The sequence below is a fragment of the Buteo buteo genome, chromosome 19 (genome assembly GCF_964188355.1).
Source record: "Buteo buteo chromosome 19, bButBut1.hap1.1, whole genome shotgun sequence".
Taxonomy (NCBI): Eukaryota; Metazoa; Chordata; class Aves; order Accipitriformes; family Accipitridae; genus Buteo; species Buteo buteo.
In genome coordinates, this window is record NC_134189.1 from 15225230 (window position 1) to 15248201 (window position 22972).

The 22972-nt window shown below is 41.5% G+C and overlaps 1 protein-coding gene across 5 annotated transcripts in view; it reads right to left on the reverse strand.

The window, feature by feature from the left end:
• The window catches only part of EPS8 (EGFR pathway substrate 8, signaling adaptor), a 138655-nt gene that overhangs the window by 82694 nt on the left and 32989 nt on the right, over positions 1-22972 (reverse strand). For all 5 annotated transcript variants that reach the window (XM_075051311.1, XM_075051310.1, XM_075051314.1 and 2 more), the window contains exon 2: positions 21358-21502. The gene's annotated coding sequence lies outside the window, so the exon portion shown is untranslated. The remainder of the gene's footprint in view (positions 1-21357; positions 21503-22972) is intronic.

A 22972-nucleotide genomic window follows, 5' to 3' on the forward strand; every position in this document is an offset into this window, starting at 1 on the left:
TTTTGGTGAGGAACTGCCATGGAAGCAAAATGTATCACTATTCCACTATTTCAGAGTGTGAGAAAACCACTTCTATCTATCCCTCCCAGGGCAGGTTTGGCAATATCCCTGGTCCTCTAAGGCCTCACACCCACTGCAGCTTCGTTAGCCCGGGCTGCCACATTCCACCTTTCTGAAACATTTTTACATCTGGCTTCTTTTACACCTCCTGAATCACAAAGCACAGCACATCTTCCGCCACGGGAGGTAGATGATTCTTCGCCATGCCTTACTTTCTCTCACGTAAGACTTTGCAGGCGCATGTTCTCTGTCAGCAGGCAAGTGGCAGGCTGGTATTGGGAAAATGTCCCTTTGTGCCTGACAGTCTAGTAGTAGCATATGGCGCTCTCTTGTTTCACAAGGAATCACCAAGAAGTATTTTTTTTGCCAGTTCTTATGACTCAGGTGAAAGACAGAAGCAAACTTTCAGAGTGTATCAGCAGACACTACCTTAAATTCATGACTTATTTCCTTGTTTGGGCTTCACAAGCATAACCTGATAAGTGCTGGCATTTCTTTACCTGCTAAACCAACCTACTGAACAACCAGCTTTTGTGTTTGTACATGGCCTCCGTTTGGATCACATGCATACGGTACAATGAAGAAACGCATTAAAGATCTCTCACATGAGCGCATCCATCCACACAGCAGCACGCTGAAGATTTTTTTGGTCCAGTCCTAAAAGCAGCAATACCCGGGTGTCACTACACCAACACTGCTATATTGTTGCTGCCTGTGCTGCCTAGACATCTTAGCCTGTAGCTACACATACTGTTTTGGTAAAATGCAACAGAGCATCCCCTCTGGAAGGGAGCTACCTTCAACAACCTGTAATCAAATACCACCCAGTGCAGGAGCAGATGGATTCTTACCGGACAGCTGCTTACCAGAGTGCAAGTGCATCACTGTGTCAAACCTTTGCTACAGAAGAGCTTACTAAAAAAAGACACCGGTCAAAAAAACCAAACCACCCTATAAACCTAGCACACAGGTGAGCTAATGTGTTAAGAAACATTAAGGACATCAGCACTTCTGTTTCCATACCCCATTCTACGCCCTGGCCACCATCTTCTGTACCACCTCCCTCTATCATCACCTTTTTCTTCCCTGCTTGAATCACTCACTTGCCATGGAGAATCAGGTGATAAAAGCAATGTGTTACACATGCAGCGAGAACCCCTTCAATTCCACTCTCTGGACTTTAAAAGTTGTTCTGCCACCTGACTTCCAATCCTCAGTTGATTTTTGCTTTCTGAAATGACTGTGCATAAAGCTTTATGGGGTTCTGTGTTTGTTAAAACACTTCAGAACCTTTGCCACTCAACCCAGTTATTCAGTAAGAATCTGGGTACTTTCCTATCCTTTCCTAGGGAAGTAGAAGGGGGAAGAAAAAAGAGGAAAAAAAAAAAAAACCCAGAAATTGCCAAAACCCACCTTTTTTTCCTGAAGTTCCACCAATCCATCCTCACCTAGGAATCACAGCAGGGAGCAGTCTCTCAAATGCCTCTCCTGAGCAGGCACAGCACCCCTGAGAGGGGCAGGGAGAGGATGGACACACAGACCACACAGCTCACACGCAAACTGCACAAGAGCTGCTGCTAATGGGCATCAAAGCTAAAGCTTCCTCTGTTCCCCTGGAAGAAAACCATGCCCTTGGTTGTTTAACTGTTTCATATAAGCATTTTCAATCTTGAAATAGGAAAACTTTTCAGCAAAAGGCTTTGAAACTGAATTCCTTTCTGCAAAAGTGACTGGTTTGGAGAAGTGATTGCTGAATGTATACAGGGCCCCCTCACTCCACATCACTGCAAACAGATTCACAAAGAGCTTTGGCTCTGGACAGGCAGTTTCTCTATTTAACACATCCACTGATCTGCTACCATGTTCTCATTTTGTATTTCTGTTTAAAAAGTTAAAGAACTACGTGTCCCAATTCATAAGCAGTGTGATAGCTCTGGCTTTTTCAAGCATTTGTTTGTACTAACAGAATCAAAATACATTTAAGCTCAGCTGCAAACAGATTTCAGTAGATACTAACAACTCAGGTAGCAAAATAAATAACAGTATGTTTTCTAGGCTAACCCTGATGTTTGGACAGGTGTCTGGGATTTCTATGACATGATGGTTAAAAAGTATTCACATCTGTGCATTAAAGCTGTCACCAACTTATAATACTTTTCCCTCCCTCCTGATTTGGATAAAAACAGGAACAAAAAACCCACTTGCAGTTCTCCGAGTTATCTCCTTGACTGATTACAGAAGCGAATAACCAGACTGATTTTTTTCTTCCAACTCAAAATGCGTAAGTGATTAACAGCCCCCTGCACTTTGATACAGTGCTGAAAGGAGGTCTCTCCTTCTAAAGAGAAGAAAGATCTTCTGTTTCTTTTTACAAGCAAAGAAAAAAAGAAAAAAGAGATGGGAGAAAAAAAAAGGAAGCTCTCTGAGGAGAAAGGGTGCATTTAGTTTTGTTTCTTCACGCCTCTCATCACAACTTACATTTGCATACCCTGTTTTTCCTGAGAAGAGAACGGGTGACTGGAAAACTAGTACACTGATATATATTAAAAAAAATTTCAAACAAAAAAACTAATAAGTTTGCAAACTTATTCATAAGACTCTCTACTCAATCCTTCTCCTAGAGAGGCTGCTACAAGTCAGACTTCCTCAGTGCTCTTCATTTTGCCTGTAGTCCTGCATCTTCATTCACGTGGTTTCCACCAGCTTCACTCACCTTAAATTAGGAGAAGAACTGACAAACTGAAGGACAGCAAAGGTGAGGTGTATGACCACCAAAGGAAAGAGTCCAACCTGGCCCCAGCTGGGAGCACTGGTTTGCAGGGAAGAGGCAGAGCCCCATTTCATTGTTACACATCCCTTACTCATCTCGTCCCTCCTCTATTTCAGTACAAACCAACTCTGCTAAGGGCCCATCACAAAGGATTTATCTCTAAGCTCAGTTATTTAGCCAGTGTAATCACCAAATGTCTCCCTTACCATTGGTTTTCTCTTTTTATATCAACTTGTAGCTTAAGACTCCAGCCAATGCTATGTACTCTTGACATTTTGTGAGTTACTAACTACAGGGATTTAGATGCATGCAAGCCACCTGAAAAACTCAGGCAGGCAGATGTTGCTGATGGCAGAGCTGAAACCGCTGATACCTTTGACAGAGCAGAATTTTTAAGGACTAAGCAGGAGCAGATGGATGGCAGCACCAGCTTAAATGTACTATAATCACTCAGTTTTAGATAGCATTAAACCAATGAATCTCTACAAAAATCCATGCGGGATACTGTAAAATAATCTTTGTATCATAAAGTTAAGGTGTTTTATTTAAATAAAAATAAATCAGAAACCATAGTACAATGAGATAGTTCAGAATAAAAGTAAACAAATGCTCATTACAGCCCTTTTATTAAAACAAGCACTTAGCTAGTAGCATCAGAAGTTAAATAACTATAAAGACACACTAAGATGTTAAATGGTACCTGATTTGTTCTTGGTGAATATCTAAACATTAACACTTATTCTGGTGAATCCTAGTTCCTTGTGCATTTTGATTCTAGGAGTGCTTTTGTAATCCTTATAAAAAGGATTTGTTTTGAAACAAAAATGTTTATAATGAGGAAGCAAAATATGGACTAGCATCCCTACTGTACAGCCACTCCAAAGCATCTTCAGGAGCATATTAATCTCTCCGACTCATAGCTGCTATTACCCAAAGCCTTCCTTTCTCAGTGTTTTGTGATTGAAAAAAGAAAAATAAACCAAAAAGAGATCAAATTGTTAAATCTAGTTTTTCCTGCTTCACTCTCTTTAATTACTTATTGAAAGGAATTCAAACTCCATGAGCTTGAAGCAAGTGTTCTTCAATACCATACCAATGTAAATCCCAGAACACAAAGCATGGTAACAAGAAGGAAAATGTTAGCTTTCAGAAAGAGAAAAAAATTTAAAAAAAGATACAAGAACGTAGTTTTTCCATTTGTTCAGGTCCCAATTACTATTTAGCTACTTGAAAGCATCCCCTTAGCTCATGTTCACGTCTTTGGAAGCTGGGCAAGAGCTTTAACAGTGCAGAGTAAATAAATACACATGCTAAAATAAACCAAAGTTCTCTTTCTAAAGCAAAATAATTAAAACCACTCGTGTAAAAAGTAACTTTGTTTCAGTTAAGTCTGATGAACTCAGAGTAGTACTCCTTTGCACAAAAGGAAGATACACAATATTTTAAAAATATAGAGGCATTGACATCGTCTTTTTCAGGAAAGGAGGAGGGGAGGCTGGGTGCTGCAGAGAAGGAAATTGAGGGATAGGATAAATCCAAAAGTAGGACAGCCATCAGTATTGTATCTGAAGTAGTCATCACTACTCACCAAGCTGCTGTAGCCTATGCACAGCTAGTACTCTGAATTCGTGTTAAAAGGCAGCCAGACACAGGGGAGCTGCAACCGGGAATCCTTTAACATGGACTCAGTATGCACAGCACATAGCTGTTAAAGATTCAGAGCATTTTAAAAATACATAGAAAATTTCTAAAAATCCTCTCAAAAACATCAAGCAGGGTTGTTTGCAATTTAATAGATATACTGATATGTTAAAATATTAATACTCTTTTAAACCATTTAACACAAATGTTGTAAGATAAAATATTAAAGCAACAATATTAAACATACTGAACTGTGCAAAACAAACCCAAAGTACCAGTATAGGGGAGGTGACTAAGCACAATTTTTTTCCTAAAATTTTGGGGGACATTCAGGCCATTTACAAATTTTAAGAAAAAAAATAAGGTCACAATAAGCCATATTAGGATTTAACTTGAAGTGGAAAGCATGATTTGTATCTTTAAAACATTTCCTATTAATATCAACTTAACTTATTCTATTAAAACCTCCAACTTCAGTATCACTATGTTTTTAATTCAGAATTCAAACATTAATAATGTTCTCTAAATGCTAATACAGGATCTCCTGAAGACATATCATTCTATAACAATATTTTTTGTCACATCAACTCTTAAAAAAAAAAACCAAACAACATATCATGAAAAGCAGACTGTGAAACAAATTGGGGGGGGGGGGAAATGGGCTCAAGTCTCTCCTGTGTAGTTTCAACTAGGTTTTGAGTATAAGCAGTTTGAGCAAAAAGCCACTTATGCTGAATCAAAGTATTCATTCCTGGGGCTGGCTGAACATGGGAGGGCAAAAAAAGTTGCAGCTGCTTCTGCAAGCACTAGGACTTCAAATGGTCTGTATTTAGCATCATTAGTATTTACAAAGTTATTTCTTAGCAATGTGGTCAAACACAGACTATGTGGTCAACCCACTCCTTAATTAGAAGACTAATTCTAAAGGTCAAACATTAATATCCAACAGCACACTGACATCTGAAGGATGAAATTAGTGCCTCTAGCAAATGAACCGAGAAGCCAAACTGGTCAAAAGGCAGGATCGTGTGCTTGGGAAAAAATATTACTAAAAAAACCCCCCTATTTAAAGACTAGTGCAATTAAAAGAGGTAATGCCAAAACAGCGGAGTAACACTGCAGTTCAGCTCAGTGTGGCTCCACTAATTTCTCACGGGCTGATTCCAGGTGGCGAGCGGTTCCTGCCCCATTTGCCACCTTCCCTCCTAGGAAAAGGGGAGCGGATACTTGGGAGCTTCCCTCTGTCCCACCCCCCTCCAGCCCCCCTTCCAGAGCAAACAGCCTGGCACTCCGTCCCAACTTGCTCCTCTCTTCATCCCCAGCAGGACCAAAGCCGGTGACAATATAGGTGCGGCCTGACATTTACATCTGTGAGTCACTGCCCTGCGACAATAACCACAGAGCATAAAGGGACTCTCAAACCCCCAATCTCTGGGCTGCCCAATCATACAGCTCCTAAACCAAACCATTGCTCAAAACTTGAGCATGATTTTCTCCTATCCTGTAGCACCCTTTTTTGCTGTCCTCTTTGGCAATTTAGTTGTGTGAAAAGAAAGCAATGGTTGGTAGCTTTACAAAATTAACACCCATGTTTCCTCCACTGTAAACACTATATACTTCAGAAAACAGTCCTCAAAGTTCAGCAAGAGAACTTAAAAACAAAAAAAAAATTTAAAAAAACCCACAATTTTCAACTTTCTCATTATGAAAATGACTGAGCCAAAGACAGCATGATTACAGATAAGTGGACCAGCCATAACCCTGTCTGCAGTTCACGAGATCAGAGTACAAAGTGTTTCATACATTCTGGAGTTTCTATTATTGGAATACAGCAAGATATAGGCTGAACATGGTGTCATAAGTTACCTTGGCCTTAGGCTTTTCATATTGCTCAAGAATGTATTGATAAGTACTTTAATTCAACCATTTCCACTTAGGAAAGAAAAAAAAAAAAGGCAAAGCTTACTGCAGAAACATAAGCAACAAACAGTAAATTAAGAGCAAACGTACCCGGATCCACTGAATTGTATCTCCTGCTCTGGGACCAGAAGCCCCTTCCTGGTCTCTATGGGATGGGCAGCTGCTCTCTTCCTACTTTTAAGTTCTTGATCTTCTTCCCAGTTGATGTCATTAAGAGCCAGGAACAAGCAACAGGCAGAAGCAATCAGCTGAGCCCTGGGCGGCAGCAGGCTGCCCAAATCACCACCCACCCATGCCCCCCAGGGGAGGGTCGCAGGCAGGAGGAGCAGGCTACCCCCCGCTCACCTGCGGGAGATTTAGGAAGCCTGGGTAGGTGCAAAACTCTCTGCGTCGCCCATGTTATGTGGTTCAAAGTAAGAGCGTGGGAGAAATGAGTTGGTTTTTTTCCTCAGCTCAAATTAAAAACTTAGATACCAGCTGGCAAAGGGCATTTTCCAAGTACTGCCGTAGGGATGGGTGAAAGGCAGTCAAGGTAAAAGTCAACAGGACCTTTAATTAAGCTGCCAAGAAATTCCTGATCTCAAAGTCATCTTTGTCACCGTCACGGACACAGCAAAATGAAAACCAACATGTAGCTCCCTAGTCGTTATCCGCATTGCTCACAACTATTTATCAATATCATTGAAACGGAAGGAAAGAGTGAAAACTACTTGGGGTCCTGGGTTGAGAGACCGGCCCCCATACCAGGCACATGATGCCTGTACCCCCACGCGCCCCTCCCGCGCTCCTTGTTCTGGGGAGAGGGCCAGCATTTGGGGTGTATTTTTCCCCTTCCTTTTTCTCCAGTAAAAGTTCTCCCTCACACTGTATCTCCCCACTCCTTGTGTAGGATTTGCATTCTGCCGTGAGTGCAATAACACCCGCAGACATGGATGAGGGGAGACGACGGCTGTGCAGGGAGCAGACCCGTGGGCGCTGCAAGGGACGACAACGCCTGCCCGGTCCCACGCTCATCCAAACTGACCTTACGCTCCTTTCCAAAGGGCACGTCCTCTTACCTCCCTCCTTCCCCTGTCCCAGGAGGGCCATGTCTCCACTCCACCTCTTAAAAAGAGCTCCTCTTCCCTCCTCCCAAATTCACAGCTGTCTTCAGTATCTATTGACAGACTTATGTCCTCCTTAAAGGTTACAGCTGAAACTAGTGACTGCACTAAATCAACAGGAAAACATCTGAATAATCTGTTAGGCTAACAGAAGAGCCCTCAGAGAAAAGGCCCTGCACATTCCTACTTCCCGCTCGGTCCTGCTGACACTTGATTTGCTCTGAGCTGAGACAGAAGCTGCTCCTGCAGCAACAGCGAGCGTCACACGCGCCACGGGCGCAGCTCAACAAAAGTGCAGACATCGCTTCAGGACTTCTCCTGGACCAGAGGCAACAATACTACTTGTTGCCACCTTGGAGATGTCCCAGTCCCACGTGCACACATCATCCGTAAACAGGTTATTGCCTGTAAAGAAAATAACATCTCAAGAAAGATGTATCTCATTCTCTCCCTTAACTGGATTCACTGTGGACCCTCACTGATTCACGTCTCAATGACTCCTTTTCCCAGCCTCTAAAACCAGGAAGGTTCCTGCCTGCTGTCACCACAGGCTGGCACTGGAGCTCCTCTCTCAATGGTTATGACAATTCAGGGTGAAATTTAGCACGGAAACATTATTTTATTCTGGAACAGCACTCAGAACAAGCCATTCTTCACTACTCAAAAACAATTTCAGTTTGACTACAAATGATATATCCACCAGTAAAAAAAAAAAAAAAAAAAAGAAAAAAATCCAGATCAGATTTAAGCCAAGTTCTTTCTTGCAATACAAAACTCAAAAATTTAAGTCTTCTACTGCAGTACCTGCTTCCAAGACTGCACATTACCTCTAAGCCTTAACTATATGCTGAAAGTTGTTAGAAGCAATACGCTTCATAACTTTTGGGACAAAATCCTAACGCTTAGAAAGGAAATCCTTAGGATTAAGACTGTGTACTCACAGCTGAGATCAACCTGAGCTGGACACTATTTTATCAACAAAATAAGACACAAGTGTGTAAACCTTGTAGTTGGTGTCAGGAAAATAACTTCAAATGAAGCCTAAGATTATTGTGACAATCATACTTTTATCATCTCAGAGGAATGAGATTCTGAAAGTCTACAAAGATGGGTGATATGAATGCTTTAAATTCTCAAAAAAATCTTCTTTTACAAGATACTTCCCCGCTGACAATCTATAAATGCTTAAAGGGTCAACAGTCCAAGATTTATCAATGTTGTACACTATGCACTAATTTAGGTATGTACTTTGACAAATGACAACCGAAATCATTAAAATCCTCAAACAGTAAATAACACATTCTTTCATAGTTAATAATACATTCTTTTAAAGCTCCACCTCAAAAAAAAAAAAAATTTAAGACACAGCCAGACAGTACTGACACTCAAGATGCTGCTTTACCTCTTCCCTAAATGACAAATAACTTTGCATATCAGCAAAAAGGTGTCATCATCTTTATGAGTTAAGCATTGTATGAAGTTCCTCATTATGTTTTCCAAGGGCGTTAACCAAGAATTCTTTTATTTATTAAGTAAATGGTTACCTTGTTTCAGTGCAACATCTATCCATTGCAGTATAATTTCACAACAACGAATGCCATTGTAAAAGGGAAGAAGAGAATCAAAGTATGGCTACTCACTGTAGTTTAACTAAAGAAATCAAGAATTTAATATCAACAAAACACTAAATCACAGCACATTTCAATGCAAAGAAGGTAGCTTTACAAGGCAAATATATAGACAATTACTGCAGTCTTTTCAAAGCCCCTAGGACCACGGTCAATTTTATTATGCTGTGATACTATAAACAATAAGGAGTTTTAAAAGGCACGCTTGCCTACTTATTGCCATTTTTTAAGCATGCAACTTGAAAGAATAAAGAAAAAAAGAGATCTAAATGTACAAAGCAGAATGAAGAACAGTGAGAATTCCTAGTGACATGAATACTACTTGCAGGATTATGTCTTCCAGTCTCCTCTGAAAAATCCCAATTCATATATTTTGGAACACCATTAATGATAATAAAAACTGAGCACAGAAAATCACTAACATGTATTATGCCAGAACCCCATAACATTCCAACTGTACCTATTCAATCCCTACCAAACTTATCAAAGGGTTTTCTACAGAGATTTTTTGTGAGCATCAGGAGCAATATATAATTTGATACCATTCCTACGGTTTCCTTCATACACCACAAAGTTCATCTCACATTTTCTATTGATGACACACAGTCACGCTCTGTTATTTCAATAGCAAACGCAGCACCTAACACCTGAGCATGGAACGATTCAGAACACCAAGCAACAGGCTGCGCGTATCCTGGACACAACAGAAACTCACAGGACACACACCCCCCAAAGCTTTGCTTTGCCAGGCCACCCAGGTCTTGGGTACCAAGCCAGGAGACTAGAAGGTTAGTTAAAAACACCCGGGAAGTGAGTTCACCTGCATCATTCTGAGGAAAAACCCGGAGCAGACAGCAGCTGTTCAAATGAAAGCTGGAGCATCAGAGTAGCAACAGATTTCAGGAACTCCTCCCACTTACAATCACCTATGGGAGCAAACCTAATCTCTAAAATCAGATATAAACAGCACCTGAAAGGTTTTGCTAGTTCAATAATAAGAGTTTCTTTGCCAGCAAAGAATGGAAATAAGCTCAGTGGAGAGAGAGCAGAGAAAATGATTCCCCCTCACCCCCTGCAGATGGAGCACTGAGAAGTACAGAAAGGAGAAACTAACTGAGGGAAGGGAGCAGGGAAAGGGGACTATGGCTTACAGCTGCTTGACTAAGTGTATTTTTCATACCAATAATGAATTTAAAAAGCATGTTTAACTGAAAATGTTTAAGTGATGGGAAAAAAAATACATCCTTATGAGTGAAGATGAGCAATGTCACTCTAACCACCTTCGATGACAGCACAGAGGAAGATTTTTCTAATTTTTTTTTTTCCAGATAACAAAATCCATTAAGCAATGAACTAGTTTCAAATGAGACACTAGTTTTCGAAATGGTCCCATGGTAGAAAGACTTTTTTCCCCACTTTGTTTTGTTTTTAAGAAGAAAAGCAACAATAATAAATAAGTAGAAAGAGTTCTGTTCTGAATTTCTTTAGACCTTCTCTTCTCTGAACAAGAATAAGAAGCATGACAAACAATTTAGCAGCTGTAGAAGAAAAAGTCTTCTTTTTTTTTTAAGCATACAGAAAAGGTTTGTAAGAACTGTATGAAAAATTCATTTACTCAAGAAGGAAAAGTCAATGGCTTTATTTAAAAGAGAAAAGCAATGGGACAAGAAATAAGAAAAAATGAGCCCATCTTTGCAAAACACAACCATAGTGACTCATGTGTTTGATCCATTTGCTTTAATATTTTGCATCTGTTAGCAGCCAGTGTTCCATGGTTGACCACAACATAAAGCAGGTGATCTTTGTGACCTTCACTAAGAATTTTAGACAAAGTCCCTTCCTCACCCTGCAGAGGGATCAGCACGAAAACTGAAGAAAGACTGATACCCTTCCTCTTTAAAGACTGAAACCTTCAACTAGTGCTTGCAGTTCAATGTGATAAAACTGTACAGGTGTATTGACATCTTGCCAGTATCCTGAACTTTACTCTTCCTTTTCACAGAAAGAATTTGTATTTCCTTATTTGCTATACAGAGCATATTCTTCTGCACTTCACCTCTATTACAGAAATTACTAGTTGCAACCAGCTGCACCTTCCTCTAAAAAGGCAGATGCCAAAATTCACAGGTTCCTAAAGCTCTCTGGGGAGCACATAACCCTACTCGACACAATTTGATAGAAACATATCAATACTGTGTAATCTGTCAGCTGAATCAGATCCCTATTTATCAGCAATTAAGTCTACCAAGAAAGCACAGCAGTCTCCTGTTTGCTTAAAATGCCATTTAGCCACAGAAGACACAACATAGATGCAGCCTTGTGTTACACGAGGCACACGTTGCATGGCCTGTGTAAGAGCTATGGTACATTAGCAAGGGCTCTTGATTAAGTCACAGAAAGAACACCGACAGGGATGAAATCAGGTGGATATTGGGAGCTTGGTAATAAGTACGATGCCTTGCCACATACGCAGCTTCAAACAGAGTGGCCTGTGCCACAAAAGCCAGTATTGCAGGTTTGCCTTGACCTAACTGTAGGGTAACTGAGGAGTGAAATGTAAATTATGCCAGCAGGAACGTGGCTATTCTTTGAAATCGCAGAGTATGATTCAGCCACCCATGCCCTTTGTTACTGACTAGAACATGTGTTTGAATGGGCAATTGCAAAGAGGAGAACAGCAAGCGGCACAACGCCAGCTACGACAAGCACGCGTTCCTCTCCTTAAAAAAAAAAAAAAAACAACAACAAAAAAACACCACAACAGATAATTCCTAAGGCAGCTACCTAGTTAAGATGTACTGCCCACAAACGCAAGAAAGCAGATGGTAGGTATAGAGGAAATGGACACAGTTTTGCGTCTTTTTAAAAAAAAGACATACACACCATCACAAGCACAGCTACAGCTCAATATTTAGCTGGCTGTTGAGGATTTCAGTGCAGTGGCAGTCTGCAGTGGCTTTTCTGCACACCCAAAACAGTCATGCCACCAAAAAAGGAAATTTCATATGGCCCAGTGAAATTTCACACGCTACAACTTTATCACAGCAGTGTTTGACTATGGAGGAGATGAAAGTAAATTGGCTCCAGGTAAATGAATTTGGTAGTTAAGTATCCAATATGGACTTAATATTGGATACTTACGTTTGGAAACAAATGTAACCTTTAGCTCACTGCTACTTATGACAGATGCTATTTGGTTACACAGTATACTACTATACGGTGCTTTCAGAGAACACTGTCTCTGAATTAGCACAAAGCAGCCTTTTACTTTTCCCTCTAAACAAATCTTCCCAGATGCAGTAGATAAGAGTATGAAATTATGCATGGCTTACAGCGGGCTGTATTCCACCTCGCTTACTGAAAGGAATTCCAAAAAAAACTAAACTCTCCCACTTATAACCTAGGCTGCATTAAGAAATTTTGTCGGTAAAGATAATGGCAAGAATATACTATAGTAAACATTTTCATAGTTTTACATTTTCTATACATCAACAGATCTTCCATATAGAATGTCTAAATAAATAATAAAATGGAAGAAATTTCCCTCTCCAAATGACAGCAAAGAGTATTTCAGCTTCTGCAGTAATAGCTACAAAATAAACTGAGGAGCTGTAATAATGCTGACACAGGATTACTTCCTAAGATGTACTACATGAAAATTGGGTTGCTAGCAATTTCAAAATGTTTTGCTGCCCATCACATCCTCATTGGCTGAGCCATTACAGTTTCAGACCCTCACCAAGAATTGCAGCAAGTAACAGAGATTACAAAACTCTTCAGTCAGTGCTGTCTGTTCCTTACCCCATTCCCAGAAACAAGATATCTGTGCACACCTGATAAAAATTAAACCAGATACTAGAATTACTCACAACTACTCATGAAAATACAAATGAGAACTTAAAATTTTACACAGCACTAATCATACTGCTCATGCTATGAATTTATCTCAGCGTTATAAACTTTAAACGTGTTTTCACAGATATTCACAAAATATATATTATTCATCTAGTTTCAAGTGAGAAACCAAAGATGCAGAGTACCCAAACACCAATCAGCTTTTCTGCTTAAAGCATACCATGGTGCCAAAAAGCTGATTTTTTCCAAACATTTGTAAAAGCTGAAGGAAAAGAACCTGGGTTTTAAAATCAATCATTTCATCCTTAATCATCTGTACAGCCTAGACAAGGTATTGAGAATTTCATTATAATCGCCTTAGATAGAGATGCTGCCTCTTCAAATACCCACGCAGCGGTGGGCTTGCCATACCCTGCCTGCTCACACTGATGTCGGAGAAGGATGCGGGAGCCGAGCGGGCTGATGCTGCGCTCAGACCCTCCGAGCTTCTTCACGGAGACGTCGCACCGCACGGCTCCTCCAGCTGCGGGACGCCGTCCCTTCAGTGTCCTCTCCGTGCTCACCTCCATTTCTCTATGTGGGAAGGGAAAGAAGAGCTTTCCATTTTCCTCTCCTGCCAAATCCCTCCGTTCAGGCCCAACTTGTGAAGTTTGAAAAGTTGAAATCAGAACCCGGCAGTTTTCAGAGGTCTGAGCGCTCCCAGCGTGGAGGGACACATTCATCTACGGGTCTGCAGAACACGGCTTTTCACGTGCTCACTGGTGCACAGCTTTTACTGCTTGTTAGTTTAAATGGTGAAGGACCAAATACTTACTCTGTGTCTGCAGCTAATTTACAGATACTGCATGTTTATAATCCAAAGTCCCAAGTGGGCATTCAAATGAGTGCCACATCTTAACAATAACTGTATTTTAACTCTATTAAGTATTTTTAAGGAAGATAACAGGATACTGTCAGCTATTAAGCGATGGCATTCCCCTGCTAAGTTCCCTGGTTAAACACATGCAGGAAAACCAACGTACTCTACAGAAAAAAAAGAGCATGTATTGACTCCTTCTGTCAGCCATATTTTCTTAACACAAGCCAACATCAATCAATCTCTTCACTCAATGTGCAGTTCTCACCATCTCTGTGTGGAACACGTTAATGAGCCTCCATTTGAAAAAAAAAAAAAAAAATCTGTATTTATCAGGTACACAGCAATAACTGGCTCTAGTATACACAGTGCTGCTTTCTATATGTTAAAAAAAAAGCTAAGAGGTTCTTCTCTTACCATAGGACAACGGACACTTCATTTCAAACACACCGTACTAGCTTTGGCTGACATAATACACAAGCTCACAAAGCCAGTCTGGGTGTTCTGTTTTGTTGTACTCCCCCCACCCCTGCCCCCCAACGCTTCTGCCAGCACTGAATTTAGCGTTAATTAAAGTGCTGGCTTGGCACTACACTAGGAATGCAGCAGCGATGCAGCCGCACTGTTGAGCGGCGATGCTTGCAGACTAAAACGGCAAAAGCAAGACCGAGAAGCTCATAGCAGAGAAACACGGACGGACTTCACCCACTGCGTGAGGTCTCCTGCTGCCGCGGGCGGTGTGGGCTGCTGAGACAGCGTTTATCTGACCACAGACGAAGGGTAGTCTCTGCGGTTGGAGACCATGACTGAGCCTAGAAATAAAATATAGCCTGGCCTTCCTACTACAAAAATAAGAGGTTTGCAGTGGCAAAGGAGGCCGTACCACTGTTCTGCTCCTCCAAGGAAGGCTTCTTCCCTAAAGTGAAATGATATAATGAAAATGACATACTTGGGTAAACAGGCAGTACTCTGGTGAATAAGCTTTTGCTGGTGCAAAATGCTTTTCCATAGAGCTACACGCACATCCCAGCACAAGTCCAGTCCACACCACAAAGTCTTGGTGAGGAACAAACTGGAGAGAAGTAAAACATGAGAACTTACCTGTGGATAAGACCAATGGGCTGCAGGCCATGAATCAGCTAGTTTCTGTATCCAGCATGTAATTTACAGAGAACATTACGGACCAAAGTTTCACATAAAATTATGAGAACAACTAATGCAGTCAGCAAACGACCATTTGTTGCTCTCAAATGTTCCCTTAAACGCGGTTTGCAGAACAGCTTCAGCAGACACATTTCACCCTCCCCTAGTTACAAATGAAAATAAGAAATGGTGCATGTGTACTGGGGTAAAAAAAAGCAGTGTTGTCTCCTTTTGCTGATTTGAATAAGCCATGTCTTTTCAGCTCATTCTGTGAAGAACATTAATTTGACCCAATGCTACAACCAAAAAACGTAAAGAGCTGGTGATGAGGTTTATCAAAGGGTCAGGATTAAAAACCAAGCAGCAAGCACTGCATATGGTTTCTACAAAGCTTACTGCAGGTCACCTCTTAATTTCAACCTACGTCTGAACACCTCCTGTCCGCACGTCGGTGCAAAAGTACTGCTTGTAGCCACTGTGCTCTCCTCTCAGAAGGCTAAATCACAGCTCTACAGATGAGACCGCGAGGATACCCCAGAGCCCATCCAAGCACCCTTTGTTTAGATTTTTTTCTTTTCTCTTTGGCAAACAGCACCCAGGCAGTGCTCTGGTGTAATCAGGTCTCCTGACAATGTGAAACTCACACTTTAAAGAGCCCACTGACAGATGGATTCAATTTAAAGCATGACTATGAACAGCTGCTGCTGATCACTGGCTTGTAAAGTGAACTCATTCATCATGAAATATTTCAAAAGACTGAACTGAAACAGAACAAATGAATTTGAAGAAGTACGGGAGGTGCAGTGTTAGCCTTGGAGAACGTGTCAGATGTAAAAAGCACAGCTATGGTACTGCTATTAATTTATTCCTGTAAATGCTGGCTCCACTGTATTAGCAGCATTCTTCAAATACTCAAAAATCCAGGAGGGGAGCCTGAATAAGGTATTAGAAGACATAATTAAATACTCCTTACTGAAGGTGATTTTAACTAAGTGAGCCCCTAAAGGGAGCTGACAGCATGTTTAAATTGTGCTGGGGAAAACTTCAGGATGACAAGTCTCAAAAATTGCTGGAGGGAGAGGAGATTATTTTCCCCAACTGCTCTAACTCAGCCAGAAGTCCCATCAGTCGTGCAAGGGGGCCACACACTCTGCCTTTGCCACCTTCACTTTAAATACTGAGAGGCCTTACTGCTTTTTAAACATTTTCATCTTCCTCTTTGATCCTTCAGTATGGCTGCAGTCAAGAACAGACAACCTTCAAAGTACCTCACAAATGAAACCACCAATTGTGATGGTCTCTGAAAAGATGGGGAGCTGACACAGAACTGAGTAATTCACACTTTTTTTTTTTTTTTACATTCAGGAATTACACACCAAAAGTAGACATTTTAAACTTCACTGTATTTGTTATGGCCACTGGATGATCTCTGAGTGACTCAGTTTTTCCCAGAGTACTTCATACAAGTTATGCACAGGGCAGCTTCACAGACATTGGGAACAAGGGTAATATGCAGGGAAGAAAATTCTCTGTGAGGCACCTCAGGTGGTAATTCATTCTTGCCAACCCTTGTTAGGGTTTTCTAGCAGGGGGGAACCAAATAAAGTTTCCAAGACTTTCTTGAAGGCAATTCATTACCTAGAAGCGATATTTATAACATCTTCAGACAACTGTACCATCAAACTATACTTGTAACAGCGCGACTTCATGAAGAAAGCACGTAAGTCTCACGTAGAATATTCATACATATATTCTAATTTTCACACAATCACTTTTGTATCAATATGTAGTTGTTACATCAGATTTTTGTATCTTTGTATGAAAAACATACTAATCTATTTCGAGCTGCAGTAAATTTAACAATCATTTATTGTAATATTTATTGATAAGTGGAGAAACAATACTAACCCACAGACGGTCCCCAGGTTTTTTCCTCAGTGTAGAAAACGTAATCTTTGCAATGGTAGGTAAAAAAAAGAAAGCCCTCTCAGATAATAGCATTTCCCTCTTTCTTTCTACAGTGTACCTTTGTCAGTTTATTTCTCTACCTGTTGTCCTTCCTCAAGCGCAGGTGACAAGAGAAAGATCAGGTCTCATAAGCTTGTGCAAAGACGACGTATCGGCTACCCTGCAGCTCCCGTTCCACGCAACGGACAAAAGCTACCGCTTTGCCATCACCCAGCCTCCTGCTACCCGGTACGAAAGCAACGTGAGGAACTGAGCAGTAGATTAACACAACGTCAATAACTAGCTCCAAGACAACAGTTTTGTTATTTAACTCACTTTGGGGAGCAGGTGACCATTGCCAGGATATACGCTCCGCTGCGGGGGCGAAGAGCCGTGGGCTCGGCAGCATCGTTTTATATGCAAGAGCCAAGGCACGCGAGCACTCTTGCTCACACGCCCTCTGCAAAGGTTATTCATCACCACAGCAACCTCTCAAAACAAAGGTGGAAACCCGTTCCAACAGCCCTGTTCCTCTGAAGACTGAGGATGAAGGGTGCTCTCTGCTCGCACCCTACTGGGGCTTGTTTGCTTGGGTTTGGTTTGATGTCATTGGATCGCATTTACTAATCTAATTTTCAGCAGCCCAGCATGCATGCCCAGAGCAAAGAATGGCCGCACTTACGCATTAAACAAAAAAATTCTCCTATAGCCTCGGTTAAAAGGAGAGAGAAGAACTGGTCAATGTCCAATTCCTTCTTGCCACACGGCTGAGGAAATACCATACTCTATCACATGTACCCACTGTCACCCCACCTTCCTCACACCCCCCCCTACATACCAGGAATAGCTGCTGTAAAACAACCACCCCACCTAAAACCAAGAAAAACCCCAACCTGTTTAACTATCATTTCTTCCTTCCTCTCCCCTCGCCGCTCCTTTTTCTTCACATCCTCTTTCACTCCGCAGGAGCTTAATAATTCTGGATACGTTAAGAAAATCCAACTGAGACAGTAAAATAATTGTGAACACAGCACAAACAAAAAGCGGAATGTCTCTTCTCTCCCTGAATCTGGAAGGAACAAACCCCAATGCTTCCCCGAGTCACCTGAGGAAAGAGATTATGATCATTTCTAAACCTTTCCAACTACAAGCCAGGAGGAAAAAACACTGTCTGTAATGACAGGCTGTCAACACTCGGCAAGCAACATGGCTCTCATTCGTGACACTGATCCTTCGCCTGCAGAGCGGGGCACATGGGCATCAGCAGCCATACCACGTGCAACGACAATACTCAAAATGCCCAGATTTCTCTATTTCTCCAAAAGTAAATCCCCCATCTGAGCAGCCAGGTCTTGATGTGAGACTGCCCCCCCTATCTTCAGGATTTAAAAGTTTGGGTAATCATGTGTTTTTTGAAATACAGGAGTAAAAAACCCCAATGGTTCCTAGGAATTTTATTTTTTTAATGGAAAACATGGGTGATTGGAGCAGATAACACAAAGTCTCAAAGGTTAAGTCCCATTTACTCCCTTCAAGAAATAAGTTGAATTTTGCTGTGGTGAAACCACCAGAAATATCCATCTAGCTTCAGTGATTCCATGGATCTAAGCAAAATGTATACTAACATAAGAGTGGTTTGATTTATATCAACTGCTTAAGCTAACATTTTTCTTAAGTTTCAAAATAATCATTGATAGCTGACCATTAATCATTTGCAGGCTTATGATGGTTTGCAATTTCTGTCAGTGTGTTTCAGCATCCCAGCAACATAAACAAACATCTAGGACAGGAGGTTAATTTACCTGATCCTGCAATATTTGTATTAGCTAATCACTTTGGTGTATACCGCTCTGACACCAAAAGATGCCTATAATGAAGAACTATAAATGCAAAAAAAAGAAAAGGATCAAAACAAAAAAAAGTGTGAGAAAATTCAGGTTACAGATAGAGATTCAAACTGCAGTTTCAAAAGAGCACACTGCATTTGCAGGTAGCAAAAAGCAATAGAGCGGGATGGAAAGCAAAGTGCAAAACACCAGCTAATCCCAAGTGCAGGACACTCTCCACGTACACTGCACTTGAAGCTCTTTGCTCTATTACTAAAGCACCCTCAGAAACAGAAAAAAACCTGCATTTGAGCTCACACACATTTCTTAAGTGCAGCCATAGGCAAGCCCATCAAATTGGATGTATTCATAGCACAAGGTGATTTACGTCATGATGTAATCGTTACTTGACGTGATAAGAAGGCGTTGGCTCACTCAATCTTTATTTGTGCAGTGAATATTCAATGTACCTTCCTGATGATCTTGGGTTTCAAAAGAAGTCTTTCCACATGGACATGCTTTCCCACCCACTCTACAAGAGAGCAAAGGTTTTTGCCTTCTCCCCCATGCTGGCATTCAAGCTTGTAGGTCAGACTGGGACCACAGATATGACAGACAGCAGCTAGCCTGAAATTGGGGACCTTCCTGGCCGAGACATAGGCATGCTTCCACTGTAAGAGAATAATTTTACCTACATGAAATTATTAGGCTTCTAGAAAATCTGTGGTCTCTTAACTTTTAACAATTGAAAATACTTACTCGTGAAAAAAGTACACCTACCCGAGCAATAACAAGTTTAAATAAAAAACATCACTTTAATTACTACCTTGTTTTCTCCATTTCTACATACCCAGAAAATCAACTGCAACAATTTTAGAACCTTTCTCCTCCACAGCTGCTGGAGTTAGTACTAAAGTTGTTGTATTATTTAAGTGCTGGGGTTCAGAGTTCTCGAGCAGTATGAAGGAACTGCGTCTACCTTTAGCGGTTCCCAAGATAGCAGCTGTTATGCTTGAACTGAAGTGGGAAGAGCAGCAGTAATGAGAATGAGGGGAACTTAAGGACAGGTATTTTCCAACTTGCAAAAATACAAGGGATACTTGACAACAGCACCAAATTTGTTTTTCCAAACTTTCCGTTAATTAAAACATACTTGGTTTAGGCTGGTTTAATAGACTACTGGACCTTGAAATAATGTACTTGAGTTCCTTGTTCTGCCTTTGCCTCCTCCAGCATAAAGCCAGAATTACCCTCATAATTTTTCAGGCCAGAGTAATTTTGCAACTCCACTGCTAATCAAGTTAGCACATACAGCTCAGTACAGTACTGACCTCCAGGTTTTTGGCCAAGTATTCCAACGAGCACTCTTAACAACATGGTGAAAACCTGAAAGAGTCAGACAAGAGCCCAGGACATGTATTACCCTTCCTGCACCCATCCTTACAGGGCGCTCCTTCTACCTTCTCCAGAAGATAACTTCAAGTGATTTTGCTTAAAGCACCAATCTTCAACTCTGAAATTCACAGGAGGATTCAGCATCTGATGCTGAGTTGTATCGTGCCGATGCTTTAATGGACTCTATCCATGTAGAGAGGGGCTACTTCCCCCAGATTTCACAGAGATGTTTCAATGATTAGCAATTGCTAAGGGCGCATATGTTGTTTTTAATAACAAACGTGTGCTTTGCAGACCAGGCTGCATCTCATCAATAATTCCTTGGTGCAACACTCCTGGGAAGACAGCAGTGAGCCCAGCATGACAGAGTCTTAAATAAAGCAGGGTGTTACAAGGTGCAAGGCAGCACTCCACACATTTGCTGTCAAAGAATCACAGCATTTCAGCTGCTGGAAGAAGCAGATTGCCATTGTTTTATCAAGGAAAACCACAGATGGGAGAAACTGACTGGAAACCACCTTCCCCTCAAAAAAAATAATTGCTAGCTATTATCTTTTGCAGAGAGGGTATGTCTAGTATTGAACTGAAGACAGGATCATGATTCGGAGGTCAAAACAAGCACACACTTTTCTTTACAAAGCATCTTCAAAAGAAAGCTGGAAATGAAGTTTGTCTGCACACAGCCACACAGAGATTTAAACAGGAAAAAAAAAACAAAAAACATGCACTTACATAAAAGGCTTTGGGGAGTTTCATTTTCTATTCAGCTGGAAAGGGAGTGAACAAGCACGCACATACACACACACACAATTTTAATCATCCTCACGCTGACAGCAGCCAGTCACTACTTCTGTTATCAGAGCCCCACAGCTTGTATTTCCAGGCTACAAAGCGCTAAGGCAGAGGGTACAAAACCTCCTCTGATTAAAAAGGCACAGTGATAGCGTCTAGTACAACACACCAACTGCTACGGATTTGAAGTTTGGCCTCACCAGGATGTTACTGATTCAGTGGAGGGAGAGGAAAAAATAACCCATAAACTTACAAACAAATAGTAAGGATCTCCTAAGATTAGCTGGTAACCTGGATCAGTCACCTTCTGGGAAAAACAAGCAAGGCAGGCAAGTCTTTGCGTGCAAAAACTTAAGAGTTTGCAACAAGGTGACAGTTGTTAAAGAGAGAGAGAGAGAAGCTGCACTTAGGTACAACTCACCAGTGACCGCTTGTGCAAATGCCACGTGCCTGGGATTAAAACTTCAGCTGGGGTAGATGCTGTCCCTGCCACTGCTTGATTCAGCTCAAGTGGCTGGCATCTCTCCAGAGTCACTCAGAAGGCAGCTGGCCAACAGGACAAATCACTGAAAAAATAGAAAAGAAACAGGTTCAGCTTCGCAATTCCACTGTGCGTTATAAAATCAGTTAGACTTGCTGAGCGCTGACTTCTTAAAACATGATTTTCCTTACTGCATGAGAGGGAGAAGTACATTTCTGATTAGAGTTCCTCCACTACTGTCAAATGTGAACTTTCTAAATACCAGAAATACAAAAAAGAATTCCTCTGTACAGCTAACGGGAACCTCATAGTCAGGATACCTGGACAACCTCCACCCTAACCCCTGCTCTCAAGCACAGTTTGGGGCCGGATCCCTCTTCAAGGGGGGGGGTGAGGAGTTTACAAAGCCATGGACCTGACAGGCTCAGCAGAGCTGAGAAGGCTGCAAACCCAAAGGGAACAAGAGTGCAACGCATTCGTAAACCCATTTTGTAAAATCTTAGACGAGCACAAGGACGGCGGTAGCGGTGAGAGCCGAGCCCCTTCCTCACCTCGCAGCCCTGGAATCTGGAAGCAAGCGCCGCCCACGCAGCCCCTGGGGGTTTTGGAAGTGACAATTATGGTATTCTCCCATTTTCCCCTCAAATTTTTGCCACTCCTCAGTTTTGAATCTGACATTCAAGTGTTCGGACAAGCTTAGTCCTTTTCTGTTTCATTTCTTTCATCATATACAACACTTTGTTGTAACCTGGTTGCACACACAAGTCACTTCCAGCTTCACAGCTGCACCATTCCAGGCGCTGACCAGTCCTGCAAATTTTGCCAAACCTGTCCTGTCTACAGTTGAATTTTCTTATGAGTTACTCTCTTTGGGACATCATTTTGACATTATCCCAATTCTGTGACTTCTATGAAAGGTTCTATTCCCACTGCCTTACAGGGCCAACCCTGCAGTGATGTTTTCTATTTTATAAGAAATCCAATTAAAAATAATTAAAAAGTACAGATCGATTTGATATAGCACCAGAATTAGGAAGAAGCAGTAACAAGTCAATCCAGTAACAGGGCAAGGGGCAATAAGTCAATTCAGTCAATCTGAATTGATCCAGTAGTTGCATATTAATCTAGGAAGTAGTATATTGAGCTAGTTTATATACTCAATCTTATCGAGTTGCTTACTAATATGATCAGATTGTAGTGGTGGTTTATCTGTTAATCACCTAATTCTGTCAAAACCTTAAAATTCTAATATTTTAAGGGGAGATAGGCAATTGATGGCTTGCTGACCAGGAAACCCATGTTGAAGAAAGGACAACACATGGCCACAACACGTTAAGGCAGCACGGGCTGCCTTCCGTCCATACCTCATTTCCCAGCCACAAGCCTCAGCCTTTCCCAGCTCACTGGCCTCTTTACCCCTCCATGCCCGTTTTCTCCCTTGCAAAACATGGACAAAGGTGACAGTCATCTTAATGAAATACGAGTGCAAGTCATGTGGAGCACTCTAAGAGCCAGGTAATGGTCAGCAGCACACTCAGTGCTTGCCAATACCCTG